We start from the raw sequence: 7,814 nt of genomic DNA on the forward strand, positions 1-7,814 counted from the left end.
GTGTGTGTGTGTGTGTGTGTGTGTGTGTGTGTGTGTGTGTGTGTGTGTGTGTGTGTGTGTGTGTGTGTGTGTGTGTGTGTGTGTGTGTGTGTGTGTGTGTGCGTGCGTGTGTGTGTGACTGGGTTGTTAAACCACTTGGAGTGATCGGTCAGACTGGAAATGAGCTATTTAAAAGCAGTCCATTTACTATTCACCTGACTTTAAAGGGAATGAGAGATGACATATGACTCAGACGAATAAAAAAGGACTAAGTAAAGCACCCTTGCAGTTTGTGCCATTTTGTGGTCATGTGCCATTTTACCTGGAAAAATTAACCGGATAGACCTAAACTGACCTCCTTTAACGGACTTTATACTTTGCTCTTTAGATGATTAAACGAAGGACATTATGCTCATATGCAAATTTCTATCATAATATCCATCACCTGAATGCCCCAGGCACTATTTTTCACATGGGTTTTCATCACCATCACAACACTGCTAAATTACACTGGCTTCACTGACCTGTGTGACCATCAGTACTTCATGACTTTTGCTACTAAAATGAAGAAGAGAAAACCCACTCAACATTCAAAACTCAACAATATTATTCAATATTATTCATTTTTTTAAACAATGGCAATTTGTTTAAAGCGTATGTATTCTTGAAATAATTCAACCTTTGATAAAAACCATATTTAATATTTTTAGAGTTTATAGTTGTTATGATTTGCTGAATGTGATGTGATGATACAACCTGCAACACATATTTCCTGTAATGTTTCATCAGAACATTGTACATTCATTTCTATGCTGTACGTGATATTTTTGTTTGGGTCATGGTAAACGGAGGTTTGGAAATTAAAAGGAAAAAATAAAACCACCAAACTATATTTTGGAATATGTGAAATGTGAGTTTACTCTTCCAGCATACCTGGAGACAGACCGCGAGGAGGAAGAGTCATGAGCTCAAAGCGATTTTAGATAAAACAACTTTTCTTTTTTTTCTCTCCCTTTTTGGACAAAGGTGCGCTTTCTTTTTCGGAAATGCTTTCTGTGAGGCAAAGCAGTGAGAAGCGAGCTACGTTTTGATGGCACAGGAATTAAAGGACACATCAGTAAACGTTTCAACGTCCTTCCCTGAAACAGCTCATGAAAATGTAAGCCGACTCTTAGAAGCTAGAACACAAGCAGAAATAGTCTCAATGCAGACTTTACTCACTCTTTAAGTCAGGACCTGAGCCATCGGCAAACAAAAGTCAGACATGAGCTTTGTTATTTCTAAAAATGTTCCAAAATAATGAAGTAGCTGTAGGTGAGTATTTAGAAGTGCCTGCTGTTCTTTTCACCGGCTGCTGGAAGTTGTTAGGAAGTCAGACACTTTGTAAAGTTTGCAATGAGACAGCAGTTTTGAGTCATGAAGCTCCAGCCGCAATCGTCCTATAAGCGGCTTTAATTATAGAAGGCATCAGCAACACTTTCAAGAAACTACACACAAGGTCTCAACATGTTGATCTTACTGTTGAATGAAGAGTGAGCTTTAGAGTGTTTGTCAAGATGGCACTTTCATTCAGGCATTGTTTGTGTGCAGCAACATGACATATTCTTGTTATACTGGGTCTTACGTTCACCCTGTTTTTTTAAACATGAAATTAGTTTTATTATACTTTTAGTTTAGTAAATAATTAAGATAAACTATTCTGTAATTAAAGATACATAAAATAAACTTTTCTTTTACTTTATTTCTTCACTAATTACAAATCAGAAACATTTATTCATAATCTTAACAGTTAAAAAAATATTAACCATCCAGATGTGTCAATCATTTTTTTGGTTATGTACATGCACAAAGGTATGACAGCAGATTAATTTATCTGTCAGGGCCAGAAAGAAAAATCTTACATCTTATTTAATAGTAGTTGTCAAGCATTTTGCCTCCTTAAAAAACAAATATTCCACCCATGACCTCACACGACAGGCGGAATACGCCCATGGGTGGTGAGCAATCGTTCACCCTCTTAAGGATGTTCCACTTCATTACAATCAGGGACATGGCATCAGAGCCATTCCTTTAGGAGGAAGAAACAAGTACCAGATAATTTCATGAGGCAGAGCTGGATGATTTGGATGCTGCTAGCTCTTCTTTAGGGGCTCCACATCAGCTGACTGGTCCTAGTTCAGGTCCCACAATGCTGGAAGTCAGGTCTCACTGATGAAGTGTGACGGAATAGGACTAAAAACAGAAGTACAAACACACGCATACACACCCCCATTGTATTTGCGATTACATTATTATTATTATTATCATCGTTATTATCATCGTTATAATAATTATTAGTAGTAGTATTATAATTGTTATTAACAATAATAATAATACTATTACTTCTTCATTATACACTTAAAGATATCCTGAAACTCCACAATCAGCAAATCATCGACGTTCACTACTGTCATACTTTTACACTTTGTACAAAATGTTCTCTGTGAGGGAATGGGAAGGATTTTATCAGTACATATATGTATTCATACATACATTCCCGCATCCAGTCACCCAGCAGAACATTGATATGATATTGTTTATTCTGCTGAGAGGGGATATGAGCTACCATCAAAACCGCCCACTCACGGCTTACCCTATGAACACACATGAGCTGTAGTGTTTTTCCAGATCTGTGTTTTCCATTATGACAGAAAACAGCTTGCAAAATTACGTTTTTGTTTGTGTATAGGGGATATACTTTAAGTTGGTTGCTCTAATTCTACTGTGACGGTCAGCTTTCGACATGAATATCAACTGTCCGTGGCCGGTAGCGCGTGCACGCACGCACACACGCACGCACGCACGCACACACACACACACACACACACACACACACACACACACACACACACACACACAAGCAGTGCAATATGTCAAAAAGCAGAGGGGTAGGGTTTTTTGGGGTGTTTTTTTAAATCACGAAGAAATTATCAATCAACAGGCCTAATGATTTTTTAGGTCATTATTACTGGTAGACCTATGAGCCTAAATTCCAAAAAATTGAACATTCATATTCAATGAAACTAAATAAAGAATGAAAAATTAAATTTTCTGTTCCAGCCACCATGTGGAAGATGAAGACAATGAGGATGTCCTAATTAGGCTTCAGTACCATGGATAAGGGCCGCTCACATGAGCATGGCAGGAGGATTTAGCCTAGTGCTAACCGTCTATAAAAAGTAAAATTAACACCTCAGATTCAGATGTCAAAGGTCATGTCAAAATGACTGCAAATCTCTGATTAAGTCAGCAGTTTGCTCTGATATCAGACTTCACGTTGTCTTGTCGTCTTTCCTGTTAGCGTCATCTGCAGCGTTTTGTCCTTCTTTACTCCACATATCTGTGAACTTCTGAGCAGGAAACGAACCCACAATGTATTTATGTTCATGGAGACGTTCACCAACATCGAGAGTGAAGACAATTCAAGTCAGGTTGAATGTTAGAGCAGCAGCGTAGAATGTAGACTACCTGTAAGAAAACTGTGTCATTACCTGCCCGTTAATTCTTTTTTTTTTTTTAATTATTGACGTAGTTGTCCTCCTTAATAGTTGATCTGAGTCTATATTCCAATCCTAAGCAAGAGCTGTAGCCAAGGGTGGTATGACAGTGCAGATACATGAGGCTGAAATGAGTTGGGCTCACCAATAAAGATGGAACAAGCAGCTGGGACATCCACTGGTAGCTTGAAGTAGTGTCGTTCAGAGCACAGTCCTTTGGAGGATTTCAAGGCTTTCAGTTTCTATTTCATTTGACCAGGAATCACGTCCACATCATTGGGATGAGCTGGAAAAAAGAAACTGTTGTAAAATCCCTTTATCCTGCTGCTACTATGACCCAACTGATGATTGGATGGATGGATGGATGGATGGATGGATGGATGGATGGTGGATGGATGGGCAAAACCGTATTTAGATTCTGTCAAACCATCCTCACTTTTACAGATATTATCTATTATATATTATTTAGACAATCATAGATTAACAGCAGCAGGCGTTTCGACACTGAGCCTGAACCAAATGCCCAGTACAACTAACGAAATGTTTTTTGTGTGTAATTTCGTTACAGTCCACCGAATTAAGCCCAATAATGGTGATTTACTGTTCGTACACTGATGAACATGAGCAGTGAGCTAAACTGCCAGCCGTGTTTAAGGTGCACATTTATTTGGTCCCTTGCACAAACAATAGGAGTGGATTTATTCACTTAGTGCAAACAGGACAAGGGCAGAAGAAAGGAGGTTATGACTTAGACACACACATTAAAGAAAAGGAATAAACAGACACACAGTAAGCTAGAGAGATACCATAAAATCAGCAACAGGCCTGTTTTTCTTTTGAGACAAAAGAAAAACAGTAGAAAAAGTGTCAAGTTTATGTTGCTGTGAAGAACATGTAGAAAAAGAAGAAAGAAAAATGTTCAAATGCAAAATCAATTGAAAATTAGCACAAATGTAGATGAGTATAATGAGTATAATAATACTTGTCACCTCACTAGTGATGGCATCAAACTCTCTGGGAGGTCATTGGCTCAACTACGAAGAATATACATAAATATAGTAGGGCTTTTCTGTGCTGTGTTTATTTTTTCTATGTCTATGTGGGCTCTTTCCAGGTTCTTTGGCTTCCATCCACCTCCAAAAACAGGTGATGATCTGGCACTACTGTATACCCTGCCTCTCACCCATAGCCACATGGGAAAGACTCCAGCATGATGTACAACCAACATTTAAAATAAGTGCTGTATATTGTCCTCAAGAAGATGAATGAATGCTGTAACGATACCTGTCACTACAATTATTGTTGAGTCTGTCTGTATGTTTGTAAAAAACAGAACAGGACTTGAAAAACCGTCTCATGATATAACTTCCACATGAAACTACATTCTCGATATGCCCGCTTTCACTTGTGTAATGTGTCAAAGAAAAATCAGGCACATTCCAGACAAAGTAGTGCAAAAAATGAATCCATGCATTTGTAGCTTTGTAACTTGTTTTAAACACAATCAGTTCTGCCCTGGACCTTGTCATGGCGCCACATACGTCTATTGAACATGTGAGGTGTGGAAGCAAGGTTGCCATAACTTGTCATGAATTGTCATGCCATGAAGCTTTCTTGACCTTTTGTCTTGCAACCTGTTCATTAGTCAGCCACTGGCTACAAGCTGTAGCTGTGAAGATATGGAAGGAGGGATACGCTTTCTTGACAGCTGAGGCTGCTTTGGCAGCCCAGAGATAAAGTTGACTGGAGCTCTAGCTGCCTCCTTATGATGTACTGCATATAAAGTCACCTCTGTTTCTGCTCCTTCCAGTAGTAGTTCACACTGGTGTATAAGCTTGTCAGTGAAGAAGAGCTCATCTGTCTGCTTAGGCCACTGCTAAGGCTTCCATTGTATGTGCGACTGCATGTACGTAGATGTCAGCTTTAAGAAACTGTCACCCAGTTTTTCCAGGACAATGCACACTTTTAACTGAGTCTACACTTCACATTCCACCCCAATGCCTCCCCACCCCCCGAAAGAAAAAAATAGTTGCACATTTTCAAACTGAATATACCTGAAGTTATTTTAAAATATCATGATGGAAGAACAGAATTTGCCTCATTGAGTAATCGATTGAAACTCTTCAGCCTCGCTTGAATTAAAAGTTGAATTTGCTGAATAATATTAAGAAAGAGTGGCTGTAAGCATGTTGACAGGATTTCAACACCGGTTCAAGGTAGGGAAAGAGCTCACTGGGCCTGTCCTGAGACAGAAACTTGACCTTACTCCAGATTTACTCTTGAACAACCTCCATACCATGCGGTACCTCAGAAAATGCAGAACAGGCTGTAGCAGTTGGTATGGTCTTTACACATGTTCAAATTCAACTTGAAATTCAACAAGGCAGTCAGAGACGGCAACATCCCGCGACATACCCTGACCTACTTTTAGGGTCGGTCAGGGTACCCTGAAAGTAGTACCTGACTAGTGCATAGACCTATGCGTATGGAGAAGGCCAGTGTGAGTAAGATCATAGATCAAAGCTAGTATTTTGATCTATGGTCTTACTCATACTGACCTTTTCCCTTGTCTTTCTGTCCTATCCCTGGAATAGATAGATAGATAGATAGATAGATAGATAGATAGATAGATAGATAGATAGATAGATAGATAGATAGATAGAAATTTGATCGTGATCTACCTTTTTCAAGGTCAAAGTCATCATCTCACTTTCATCCCCTTTGCCGCCTGAGTAATGTGGTTTTTTATTTTATCATTCTATCTGCAATGGTTGCGAAGATATTTGGTGGACAAACGAACGGACAAATGAATGAACGGACAGACAAACACGAACACTGACAATTACAATACATCACCGCTTTGAAGCGGGATGTAACTTTTATTAGTCCCCAAGGGGCAATTGAAAGCACCTAAAGCAGGATAGATGTAAAAGTGCAAATGTACAGCGTAAACATAAACAATAAACATGCAATAAAGAATAATAAACATAAATAATACAAATAATAACAGAAATGTAAATAAAATACAATGTTTATGTTAAATAATAATTCAAATTTTTATTTTGCAATATCTGTATTCAAACCATCATTGTTCAGTTCCGTTGAATTGCTCAGATTAGATTTTGTCCTCTAAATAAAGCAAACTCATAGTACTCAAATTGAAATCAATGCACTGGTAGTGTTTGGATGTACAAAATTTTGCCCTAAAAGATGGCTAGAATTGCTCACAAACAGAATGTGATGATTGACATGTTTGCCATCATCTCTGTCAATGGAGGACCATGAATGAGAATAGCAGTTGGAGTTCTGTTCATACAGTCCTAAGAAACAAACAAAGAAAAGCAGCTCTATCAACTTAATAGAGTCTTACGTTTATAGAAGAAAAATTGTTTGTCTCTTGTTTCATTGTAATCATTCCAAATTATAATATAGCGAGGTTTAACCAATTTACGACAAAATTAAATATCCCAACCGTGGCTGTAAATGAAAAGCGATGAAATGTTGTACAGACATTCACTGTCCAATAAGGATAAACCATTCAATGTAACATGTTGTAGACATTTTCTTGTTCATAATGACTTGGAATAAGGTGTTTCAGCATTTGATACCCGGTAGCACAGTGGCACAGTGGGTAGCGGTGTTACCTCACATCAAGATAGGATTATTTTCTGTGTGAAGTTTGTATTTTCTTCCTGTCTCTTTCTGGGTTCTTCAGCTTCTTCCCACCTACAAAAATAATAACTAGGGTAAAATTGTGCTATTTGATGAGCTGGAGTCTCATCTGGGGTGTACCGTACCTCTCGCCCGTAGTCAAGGACAGGCTCCAGTATAGCCTGTGACCCATATGTCTGATAAGCCGTTGAAAACAACATTATTTTGGTTATCTCTTTCTTCAAGAAGATTAAATTAAAGATTAAATCTACTTTATTCGTCCACACGTGGGGAAATTATCTTTACACTCTTCACTCTTTTTGCATGTTGTTACAGTCTTTTGTTAGTCATGCATAGACACATCGTTTTTGAATACAGGCCCCTGAACACAACACACTGGGGGCCTGTAGGCATGCAATTAGTAACACATCACACAAACAGTAGGGGGAGGCAGAGTGACGGGTCGCGCACAGGGGGTCGCGCCCCAAACGAGCAGCTTGTGGGGGGGACGGCGCCTTGCTCAAGGGCACCTCGGCAGTGGCTGGGAGGTGAGCTGACGTCTCCCACCATCAGCTCACACTCTGAGGGATGTCCTGGCGGGAGCGGGATTTGAACCACTGATGGCTGGGCGATCCGTCTTCAAGACAT

Source organism: Antennarius striatus, chromosome 17 (assembly GCF_040054535.1).
Source record: "Antennarius striatus isolate MH-2024 chromosome 17, ASM4005453v1, whole genome shotgun sequence".
In the NCBI taxonomy this organism is placed as follows: domain Eukaryota; kingdom Metazoa; phylum Chordata; class Actinopteri; order Lophiiformes; family Antennariidae; genus Antennarius; species Antennarius striatus.